The sequence below is a fragment of the Buteo buteo genome, chromosome 3 (assembly GCF_964188355.1).
Source record: "Buteo buteo chromosome 3, bButBut1.hap1.1, whole genome shotgun sequence".
Taxonomy (NCBI): Eukaryota; Metazoa; Chordata; class Aves; order Accipitriformes; family Accipitridae; genus Buteo; species Buteo buteo.
Window position 1 is genome coordinate 44,617,310 of NC_134173.1, and position 13,012 is coordinate 44,630,321.

Genomic DNA, 13,012 nt, shown 5'->3' on the forward strand with positions numbered 1-13,012 from the left:
TAAAATATTGCAGTTTGCTGAACTATTGCAATGAGAAAACATAGTGGAGTCAGAAATTCCGCAAGGCAAGGTGTTGATCATCCTGAACCAGACACCTGCATTAATCACAGCATCCAAAGATGGTGTAGTTAAACCTCTGGCTTTTAAAAGTTGCTCAAACAAACTGGTATGATTTTTCAGATATATTTTGCAGGCAGGAAATGTAACACAGTAAATGCTGAGCTGATCTGAACATTCAAAAGGCTTTAATGAGAATACACTTACCACCAGGTAAATGCTGTGTTTCTTTATGTTATTTTAAAGTAGTTGCTTTTGTAAAGTAAGTCTGCATACAGTAGCTCTTTATGTTGACCTTTTGCTTTTTAGAGTGTTTTTCTTTTTGCTGGCTACTGTTTACTTTTTATCAGTGCATTGCTCTTTTTACAACTCCCTTTTAGTATGAATTTTTATGACAGAATAAAATACTGAAGTTTTGCCATTAACTTTAGAGGAATCCAGACTGCTATTTTTACAAGTTGGCTACCAACACTTTGTGGGGCAACGCAAAGTTAAAGCATGCGTGAGAGACACTGAACAGCCCAAAAGTTGACTGATGGGGGTCACTTTTGTGTATTTGTCATAGAAAGAGTGTTGGGCTCAAGCTGGATCTGCATGACTTTACTGGGTCAGATTAATTAAGTCAGTTGCTGAAACATGGCAGTATTGGTCTGCCATTTAACTGGAAATAAAAAGTAGTCCCCAAGTTGGCCACCCTTGCCTTATATAAGCGATGTGCATAATAGTTTAATGGGTTTAGTTTTCACATGGTACTTTAGATATCAAGTGTACAATAAAATGTTTTCACACACTGCCAAAAGGTACTGGATGAAAAATATACTTTAGTATTTTATCTGACAAAAAGTTGTTATCTATTTTGTATGATATATTACATTTTTGAATAAGAACACTGCTGTAATTTATTGGGAAAAGCTGATTTATTTTATAAATGTAACATTATTTTTGTAAACTTAATTATGAAAAATCAGAAATGATTAGCCTTGTTAAATATTAAATTATAATGAGATATAACTTTATATGTTTGAACTCTGATACCAAGTTTTTGTGTTGAGCATTTGCAATTGAAATGGTTGCTGGAAATATTTCAAATGGACTGTTTTTCATCAAAGCTCAATAAAGAAAAATGAATGATCCAAATGACACATTTGCCTTTTGGTAATTTTCTTACTATTTACATAAACAATGACAGTGCTTTATATTGCTTATGTTATAAATAAGTATAAAACTAACATGCTTTCATCTCTACAGTATTCACAGCATCACAGAACGGCTGAGGTTGGAAGGAACCTCTGGAGGTCATCTTATGCAAGCCCCCTGCTCAAGCAGGATATTGAAATCATATGAAAGAATATGATGGCAACATTTTAGTTGATTCTACTGTAACATAGCAAAGTATTACATAGCTATGGTTTTCAATTTTTAGTTCTGACTCAGAGGAGAACTGAAGCACATGCTTAATTCCATCTGTGTTTAAAATGAAGCATATGTTCAACAGCCTTTTTTATTTTCTGGACAGGGATAACTTAACAAATCTTTCCCTTTCCTTGCTCTAGTGCATTGTTATTTAGGCTAATTTAGTTGCAACTAAGCAGTTATTTATTTGTAGATAAAGACTTTGAAAACTTTAGAAAGACTCTTTAAGATATATTTTTTTACATAACCAGTATGTCCTCAGGCTTGGAAAGTATGTTCAGTCATATGTCTCCTTCAAGTAGATTTTGAATAGAGGTGGGGGTTTTTTTGATTGGGTGGTGGTAGTAACACATTGAACTGGGCTGTTTGCTTTTGCTCACACGTGCTTTACTCTGGAGCGCAGAGCTGCAGGGCAAAGCTGCTGTGGGAGGAAGAAAAGACTCCACTTGTGAATGCTGAAGATCTTCAGGTCCCTCTGAGGAACTTGTGTCTGTGGCTGGTTGCTCCAGATGAAGAATTTCTCTGTCCTTTACTTGTAAATGCTGACATTGGTGAAAGAAGTTTATGATTTTGGGGAACAGAAGAGATGTTTTTTTCAGCCTACAATGGAGAAAACATGGAAAAACCCCTACATCTTCAACGCCATGAAGTCCTGACAGACTCTTCTTTAAGGATTTCCATAAATCAACTTTACAAACAGGTCCAATAGGTGAATCAGGAGTGTATATTTTACAGAGGGAGATGGATGTATTAACTTTCAGTTCTAATCACTGTACAAAATTCCTCCTAACTAAGGAATTTTGAATGTGAGTGAAGATATTTGCTGAGTTCCAGGAACCTTCTGTGACAGAAAATTTAACATTCTCAGAATATAAGGAAATTTGTTACAGCTCTTGGTTAATATTTGTATACTTGGCAGTTCTGTTTTCACCTCAAGGATGTCTTTCAGTTTGTGACTCACTAAATTTTTTTATGTCTTTCCAACAGACTATTTCCAGTTGTGCACCTCCAATATTTGTGTAACTTATGCTAAAGTACACAGTAAGCAAATATTTAGCTCCACATTTTACAGTAAGTCTTTCATAAGTCTTCTGTATTGGTTTGCAAATGCCTACATTTTTCATATTATCCCTGATGTAGACCCATTAGCTTTCTTCTTTCCCTTTATTCTCTCTAGGAAAAAACAAGAAACTAAAAAAAAAAAATATTTACCCCCAAATTTAAAGTCATTGTGTTAACAATACAATTGTGTTTCCCTCTCTTATGTTGTTTTTTGTAATACAAAAAGAAAGAGAACATAGTTGTCATCAAGGCTGGCATCAATCACTTCTTCCTTCTGGTTCCTTATTGTCTTGTGGCAAATCCAAATATTTTCATTAATTGGAAGGTCTACTTGTAAATAAAGAGCCCTCTATGAGTTCAAAATCTAAATTTGATTACAGAGAGAAGTAAAGTTGCTGATCTGCAGGAAATATATTTTCAAAAATTTCTTCTATAAAAATTAAAATGCATGCCTGATTTCTAATCAAAATAATAAATATTTCTATTAAAGGGTAAGAAACTTGAAGACAGAAATGAAATATAATGATTTACACAGTGAAAGAGAACTTCCATTTTCTGTCACAAGATGGAAAGAAGCAAATCATTCTCTTTGAATACCAGCATATCTAAAGAGCCTCTAAACAGGATGGGCAAAATCTTATCAAGTTGGAGGAGCAAGCGTGTTACGCCTAAAAATGTTCTTATGACAATGATCTCTATTGCTTAATGTTGTGGTGGAGCTATGATTGCTACTGACATTATCTGGTAAGTTCATCCGAGTCAAGTGTCAGTCAAAGATACCACATCAACACTAGATTTCCTGGTGGAGCTGAGAGGCTTGTCACCTCCTCACTAACAGTGTCTGATGTGACAGCTGCTCCAGGTCACATCATGGCGCTACAGCCTTGCACCAGCAGAGAGCTCTTAATTACCCAATGATTTTGGGCCTGACATCACTTTTTCCTTTTGCAAGGGCGAATGTCACTGATGTCTAAGATGATGAGATGTGCTTCACTGGGTGAACAGCAGCAAGTGTTTAAGATTTTCCTTTAGCCAGTTTGATCAAGGGGTAGTTTCATCTAAAGCTTAAACACTGTGCTCTGAGATTAGAGTAGAAAGCCTAAAAATCCACACTTTTAAAATTTCTTTGACTTGGATCTGAATAGCGCTGGCTGGTCTCTTTGAGTCTTATTGCAGCAAGAGTTGAACAGCTGAGAACCTTGTGTGACTGATTAGGCTCAGTGGCTTTGTGGGGTTTGGCCTCCCATGTAACCTCGTCTGCTGGTTGACCAGAGACAGCAGTTGCTGTTTCAATTTTAGAATCCTGAAGGTCTTCAAAGAAATGTAGTGACAAAGATTGCACAGGGAGATGTGTCTCCGGGAGTGAAATTACCTTAAGAAGTTAAAGGAGATAGTGACTGGTTAGAGAAAAATATTTTAATAGAGAATAGAATAAGGTGTACTACAGTCTTTCAAGGGAATTTAGTGAAAGGAGGAAGGAAAGAAGACCCGCAAAATTCTGATAACACCATCAATTCCACGACGAGATTATGAGAACCTCTACAGTGGAGGTATAAGATTAGACAGCTTTGGTCAATATAGTTTGGTTTATGGTCCAGTATATCACCTGTACATTGCAAACACCAGATTAAGCTGGAACAGCTGATTCATTTACAATTTTTCTTGAGCTGTTCTTGAAACATATCCCAGCAGCTTAGCGTGCCCTAAGGTGCCCACAGACAGCTTGTTGACTCTTCACAGGGCTGCTGTGCAGGGAGGCCTGGGCACATTCTGCATCACTGCTCCAAGACCCTTCCTCTAAATGTTATTTAAACATATTCCTTATCAATGGGCAGTAATGCCATGGGAATGAAACGGGACCCTTTATGTAGCCCACGGCAGTGCTTACTGTCACCATTCTCTGTTTATCATCACATCTTGTTGCACGTGGCACAGCTGAACCTGCCAGTTGCATCACCTCCGTTACATGTGCACATGTCTCAACCACTTTTCCTGGAGCAGCTCTGCAAGTTCCCCTATTCTGGGAACATTGCAAGACAGCAAGCACCCAGCCGCTGCTACAATGCCAGCAGTTAGAGTCGCCTTGCAAAGTGATCATGGCAGCAGCTGATCCGTTATGCTAAGTCATGTTTATTTCATACTTCTCACAGGCCAACTGAGATTAGAGAAAAGCTCGTTCAAGTTTTTAGTTGTGTACAGAGGCAATGTTTCAATTTGATACAACTCTGGAGAAAAAAAAAAGCACTGGAGCTGGTGATGTTCTCATCTGTCACCTTCCCATCAACCACTCGATCTGCAGAGTGCTTGTGTCACCTATTAGAATGGCCTCTATTTCTGTCTTTTTGAAATAAAACAATAAATAGATTGGGTTACAACTGCTATCTAGCTAAAAGTATGCCAAGTTCATAGAAACACAGTTTTGAGATCATATAAAACTTCCTTTTTTAGTCTATGCATTTTGCTGCTTAAATGAAATGGTGCAGCTTATGTTACATTTTGATCAGCAAGCAGTTTTTGCCCCCCCGTTTTTTTTACCCCCTCACAATTGAATGAATTTTCATGAATGTGACTGCCCAACAAAGCATCCCGTTTTTCAGATGCCTGCCTTTTGTAATTTAAATAATGCAAGCATATGAACATAGAGATTTTGCATTGAGAGGCAAAAGCAATCTCACCAAAAGAGTTTATTCAATATATTTCCAACATCATCTATTCCAAGATATAATTAAGATTACCATGGCCCAAGACTAATTTGCTGTGGTTTCCAAAAAGTGGAGCAGATAGCAATTGTAATAGAGGACAAGAATTTTCCATATAAAATTTTTCATTGTCATATTAGATTTTTTAATGAGCATTAGTCTTGATCAGAAATGTAATAAAATGGAACAATACTCTAAAATATGCAGACAGATGCATTATAAAATAACAAAGTTTATATATTTAATTTATGTACTGTGAAGTACACTTTTCTTTTGCAACATGAACATTAATATCCATTTTTTATCTCAATAGCAAAATCACAATTTAACTGTAGCATGATCTGTCCTCTATTTTAATGCAGGGGTTTTTTTGCAGGTTGATTAAAATTGCATCGTGTGATTAAATATATAGAGGCAGATATTCCACCCCTGTGACACTGTGCCTCTTCAGAGATTGACAGCCTGAGGTGCTGCTCATTAACCAACAAATAATTTGAAAATGAAAATAGGGATGGAGTCCTTCTGGAGGGCAGCAGAGGAATCCACATCTCCCTGATCGTGAGGAAGGCACTGTTGGAGCTTTCAGCTTTTGACTTACAGAAGGAAACACCTGCTTAGGGAGAAATTAGCACTTTGAAGATAGGGGTAATAGTGGGAAAAAATCCCTTTTAAAAAAGAAGTGTTGTTAGTCTCAAGGGTACCCAGTTAGAGACGATAGATGCAAGAAGGCTTGATGAGCACAGAAGGGCAGTCAGCCAAGGAACTAACACAGCACTATTGCCTTTTGCACAGCACTGTTGCCTTTTACAATGCCTCAGCTTCTGGAGGTATATGAGTATGTGAAAAGGAATCTTTCTTTTGTTATGGCCAGAGCAAGCTTCAAGGTATCATGGTTAACAGACAACCTCCTCAAACAATGAAATTTACACGGAGAAAAATCAGAAGGAATATTATTTTGATTTGGAAATAATTCAGCTTATTGATTTTTTATAGAAGTCAATCTTTCTGGTATTTTGAGGGCTCTTTTCAGATTTTAATGCTTGGAATTGACCATGTTATGTCAGTTGTCATCTTCATGTTCTGCCTGGTGGGGGACAGTGGGAGTGGTGAATGAAGACATTAAAAGGCCAAAAAGAAAGCCAAAGCAGTGAGAACTCTCAGACCCAAAGAATACGCCTCCATCAGCGCACTAAATAGACTCATGGGACCTACTTCAACTAAAGCATGTGAATGGAACTATTTGCTCAAATCACTGTCTTCAACCCTAATAATATCATTTGCTGGTGATAAAGGTTCTTTAGTGTAATAACTATGAATTGCATTGCTCTGTCCTCTCTCTCACCTGAATCTTATCTTTGCCAGAGTAAGAGTCCTTATTTATTTACAGCTTAATTTATATTGAATCCTGTGCCTGAGAATCCTTGAACCCATCAAGCTTACAGCACTTGTGTTGTCACACTGCTAGCCCTGTTTCATGTGAGCTCAGGCTGAGTTTCCTGGGGCAAAAAAAAGCACCTACTAGAATAACTAGAAAGGGCAAGAGAAAACTGCAGCAGATTTAGAAAGATACAGAGCATCCTGTCATTTCTGTTACACACTGCTGTTGAACTCACTACCTACTGTTTGTGACCTCTGAACATGTTAGCGACTGCACAGTAGTTCCTCATGTCACAGGGAGACATACGGTGACACAAAGGTCTGTATGCTGCCACTCATTTTCTCTGTGCAATCTACATCTGGATTGTTATGGGGAGTGTTTGGAAGGATGTAAGCAGCACGGTTGTTTCATTCCATTCTTTTGTTTAAAAAGCACAAATGCATGAGTCATCCTTTGCCTCTTTGCACTTTATTTCATTCATAAATACTGATGCTGAAGTATTAATAAAAATGTAACATTTGGACCAGATCTTAGCTGATGCATTTCACTTTCTCTACCACTCACCTTACTAAAATCAGTTTTAAGCAGTGTTCATTTTCTAATACCACTCAATTTTATTGCAAGATAGTTTAAGATTTTAATTTAAGTTTATGACATGTGACTGTGGGACGGTAATGCAGAATACCAGTATTTCTGTAAATGAGGTATGGTTGCAGTCAGAGTATGTGCTGCAATGCTTTAAAGCTGCTCTTCTCTGAAGTTCTGTAATTTGGGTGCAATGTGTATTACAGGTTAATCCCCAGCACACACAAACCAATTCACCAATTTAAACCTCATTATTTCCTGTCACTTTGCTTTAAACTACAGCCAGCACAGGAGACAAAGCTGTGCCCATTGTCCACTGTCATTTGCTTTATATATGGAGACACCGAGAGTTATTTGTTGACCTTTGAAGTAGAGTGTCAAGCTCCTTTAATATTCTTTCATTTCAGATGATGAGGAATACAACTGAGAGTGCTCAGTCAGTCCCACGTGACTCACGTCCTCTGTGGTAATGAGGCTAAGTGGTGCAGATGACCCCTAATGTAAGAAGGGAGCAGCAGAGTGCCTACTCCAGCGTGTCTGTAGGGCTACATCACCCTGTAACTGGAAGGGAGTTACTTTCTGCTTCTTTTCCTGTGGAATAGACAGCTCAGGCTCCACTAAAGCTGCTGCTCCATGGGAACGATTCTTATTCATGAATTAGGCATTTTGCTTTTTTGTATGAAAAATATTATAGCACAATATTATTACAGGATTATTGGAAGAAAAATTTTGCTAAAGAGCATAGCAAGCCTACCTTGGAGTTTGATGAAACTGTTGTGTAAGTAAGAAAACTTGAGGAAAGATAGCAGGGGTCTTATCATCTCTGTTCATACAGAAATTAGGAGTATCTGGGTATCCCTCACTAATGTAACCTAGTGTATAGGAGTAAGCAGCTGCCCTCAGGTCATGAGGTAGAGCTCTTCAGCCTGCTAAGACATTTGAGATACAATCTGAAAAAGCGCTTAGCACTCTGACCCAATCCAACAGAGCACTTAAGCAATGCTTAACTTCAGTCATGGCTGACTTCATTGGAGCTGCTTATCGGTTTAAAGGCAAGTGCACTCTGGCATGCTGTGCTGTGTAGGGACAAGTGACATGCCACTGCATGCCACTCCATGGAACGGAAAATACCGCAGTGCTGCAGCCCAACATACAAATTATTGCTGCTTCAGCCACTGTATTTTAAAAAACACAACCACTTTCAGCAGAATGGATGCTCTCTCCTATCCACAGGAAACAATGTAAGAAGACAAGACCAACCTAAGTGTCCTCTATAAATTGCAAAGGCTCCCCCACCTCCTCATCATTTTGAATACAAAACTAATCATAGATGGAAAATTCTGATTTTTATCCCTGGACATTGGTGAGAGTATTGAAGGGAGCGAGTAGCTCTTTCCACCTGCATGTGAAGTGTTGGTGGAACTGACTGCTCTGCCATCAGCTGGGTAGAAATTTTGTCCTATCACAAAGCTATGTTTGCAAGTAGAGTTGCAGTCACATCCTTGCAGCAAGGTCGGTGACTGAATGGGCTATGAGGGATGGTGCTATGTTCTAATACCTTTAGACACAGTCCCCCTCAAAATGAATCTAGTGATGGGAACTTTGCGCTATAGCTAATACATGAATCTAAACTTTGGCACCAAGCTTCAAAGATATTTTGGCACCTAACTACTACTGAAATCAATGGAAGTTGGGTACCTAAATAGTAATTAAGTGACCATGTATCTCTGAGGATCTGTGCCTTTGATCTCAAAAATTGTCAGTCCAGCTCATGGCAAGCTCCACATTTCCTTTAAAAAATATACGAGGTATGAATTGAGGATAAGATTAATTAATAGTGGCATTAACTGTAGCAAAGCAACGAGACAGATTGCACTGGCAGAGAAACTAGAAAGGATAATGGATTTAATGGCATGAGTTCTAATGGAAAAAAAATAACCTACTGTGTGAGACTGTCATATCTGAAAAAAATGTGGCTACCATTTACAGTTCATATAGGGACAAAAAGGTTTATACACTAGCAGTATATAAATCACTGAAAAGAGTAAGCTGAGATCTTTATAGTAGCAGTGATATATTTTCCCTTGTGGAAGCCCTAGCCCAATTTTGTACCTACAGAATCTCTCTCTGTCTCAAGGGGCTGACCTATCTCAAACACACAGTGCTGGGGAGAGATGCATCCTCAGTGGAAACACTCAGTCTCTCTGAGCAACCACCCATTGAGGAACAAGGATGAAACCTTGTCTTCATTTACTACTGGATAACACAGGGAACTCATCATTTAGCCTACTAGCTTCTGTGGTTATTGTTTAAAGTATGTCCCCAAGCAGGGTAAGGACAGAGCCCCTAAATCACGAGCGAGAATTTGACCAGTGGGCAGTGAGCTGGAAAGTTAAACATTCCTAGTCCAGGTATCTCCCATGTGGAAATTCACATGTGTGCTAACCACTCAGCTAGCAACTAAAAGGCAGAACAGGATGTTGCCTCCTTCTTCATCCTTTTTCTTGACCAGGCTGTGGATCTCCATGAGGAAACTTGATCAAGTTCAAAGCTATTGAGGCTAAGATGCTTCTGGCTGTGTGTACAAGTTAAAATTTAGGAGCTTTTTTTATGGGATCTTGGTGTTAGGCTGAGAACAATTTTGAGGATGGCAGCAGGGACCTCAGCCCTTCTTGGTCCTATGTATATTTAATGATGCAGGATGATACTGCAGCCTCTGAGCCACCTCTGGGCTCTCACTGCCATGCCAACTGTCATACTGCAAGCATTATAGCTGTGTCAGTACGACATTAAGCCTGAAGATATAATGCACTGATATGGCTAAACTGCCTCCAGACCCAAGCTAGCATTTCCAGGTATGTCTGTGCTAAGTTGGTATTCTTCACCTATGCTGCATTGTGCAAGGCAAGCATGTATTTCTGTTGGATCCCTTTGTAGACCTACTTTTCAGTGCTTTCTTCAGAGGATTCTTTGCCACTTCTCCGAGTCTGACTTCTTAATTGATCCAGATGATTACATCTACAGATGAAGACATGGTGGAGAAGTAAGTAAATTTAAAAATTAAATGTAATTGAATATGATAACTGTTATAGAAATTTACTGTCAAGCTGATATAGAATACAGTGCATGATGGCAGCAATAATTTTACCTGGAAATGGCGTGGTGGAATCTGTGAGACTTAAGGGGGGATGTGGTTTCATCCTAAATGCTTAGAAGTAGGAAGTAGGTGCCTAAGGCTGATATCTGCAATTGGTCCCAGCTTGCTGTTAACATCCCAATTGCACATGTTCTGCCAGTTCAAAAGTTGTGGGGGGAATAAAAGAGAAAAAAAAAGGAAGCCTTTGCAATGATATTAAAATGAACAGTTTCAGTTTCACGTTCCCATGGCATTCAATTTAAGCAGCTGGATAGTGAAGAAGTGGCTAAGGAACAAAGTGCTGATATATGGGCCAGATCTCCAGATATGATGGCTAAGTGCAAGGTCCAATTTGGGGAGGAAGGGAGGGAATGCACAGGAAGAGGAACTCTTTCCTAAGCCCTCCCCTTGTCCTGGGGCTGCTGTGTGCAGGGCCAGCCCTCAGGCACAGTTTAGAGTAGCCCTCTGGCTACCTTGCTGAGTAGGTAGATCCCTCCACAAGTGCAGGATTACTCCCAAAAGAATGTTATTGACTGCTGTGTTCAATTTGGTTTTAAATGATTCATGTACTAATTGAGCTTCTACTACTCACCAGCTGAAATATCATTTGACCTCCATGTTAGGGAACACAGACTTGCTCCAGTGTCCTGACAATCATCATTGTGTAATTGACCAACGAGTGGCTGCAGAACAAATTCCACTGATTGAATTCGCTGTGTGAGAATGATCAGGTAGATATAGTGCTGCAGCTAATTGTTTCAAGCAACAAAACTACAAAATGCTTCAGGGCACCAATGCAAATGGGCAGAAAGCAGTACCTAGCACAAACTGGGAACAATACTCCCCAGTGAATTACTTGTTCAAATGCCCTAGCTCATGGTAGTAATAGAAAAAATAGTGGATAACAGTATATGATCTTCTTCATAATTATTTACTAACCCAGAATACTTGAAAGATGAGGTAACAAAGCAACAGGAAGGTGATTTAGAGGGTCTCTGCCAGAATCACTCCAACAAATATTCAGTTGACTGGTGGGCCTGTGTTTCTAGTAAGTATATACTGACTAAAAGAACCCCTTCTTTCCCTCCATTCTTTTTTTTTTTTTTTCTGTAGTAGTTAATGCATCTTAAAACACTTCTTTATATTTGGGCACTGAATCTTTACAAGTATTCATCTGTGCCACAAAATGTTTGGCACAGATCCTTTTCTTTCCAGTACTTATTTACCTTTTTCCAGATGATAGGTTTGTATTGGTGCCCCAAATGGTGATAAAGTGTGGTACAACCAAACTAGCTTTCTATAAAACCTCAGATTGAAGGGAGATGTCCACAGTGGCATCCGGTGAGTGTCCAGAAGAACTAAGGGGACACATGTCGAAGTACCTAGACAGAAGGCCTCAAGGGACTATCTAGAAATGCATTTCCATAATGGCCTGGCATCTTCCCCTACACTTTCTTCAGAAAGGTCAATTTTTAGCCTTGAAGAAAGGACTGATTGGATACGTGAAGCCCTCGTCAAGAGCTGACTTGAAGCTTCATGAACACTGAGCTATTCTGGACTTAGCTTTGAGGTGTATGGGGAGGTGGGGGTTGTTTATTCCTTTATTTACTATATAAAGTAGAGTTGGGTCAGTTGATATGACTTATATGAGGCAAATTTTTCCATGAAAAAGCTGAAAGAGCAAGTGCTCAGTGGAAGCAGAGCATCATTGTGATTCTGTCACTTGTGGCAATACAAAAGCATCAGGAGAGGGAGTTATCTGGAGCCAATTTGTCTCCAGGGCAGGTACACTGACAAACCAATATCACCTCAATACCAATAACTGACTTACTCTAATCTCCTAAGTCTTAAAGGCTTGGCCAGCTTCTCTATGCCTGGGAAATATTTTTATTTCCAGCCAGATCTTCAAGGGCTGGTGCAATAGAGCTAGATGTCTGTGATACTGTGTTTGGCCTCATGCATTCTGCCAGTTTCAATGTGAGCTTCGGTGTGAGCCTGTGGGTTTCAATGTGAGACTGAGCTCCAGATCTTGACCCTCCCTCTCCCAATGGAAAAGTCTGTCTGACCCTTCAGGGTTCATGGGAGCTGGAAATGCCTTGGGGAACAGCATAGGCCACAGATCACTCATGCCTCTTCTAGATGATAGAGATCAGGAGATCATCTGGCCTTAAACGCCAAAAGACTGCACAACCCTAGTCTATATGTATTGCTCAGAAAGGTGATCAAGGCAAAATAAGGATTATGCAAACTGAAAGACACATTGAGGTCAATCCGCTTAATGTGCTGACATGCAGATACTTGAACTATAATGAAGAAAATCTGTTGTTCTTTGTATTAGGTCTTACACAACTGACAAAAAAGAAAATATATGTCCTTGTCCTGAATAAACTGTATAAAATGATATTGAGACTTACAGGTATATTAATCTTCAGGCACAGTGAAGTAAAAAAAAACACCACAGAAATTAAATGCACAATTTTGAACCAGTTCGATGGTCCCTTCATTTTATTACAATCCACATTGCTTTCATAAAAGAAAATCGCATCTTGAAGAACTGACTCAGTAGAACACTCACCTAATTGTGTGTTTCAAAAAGATTTAAACCTGGGATTAAGTGATCTGACGAATCAGAGCTTTATATACTAGAGTTCTCCTAAGCATACTAACAAAATACTAGAAAAG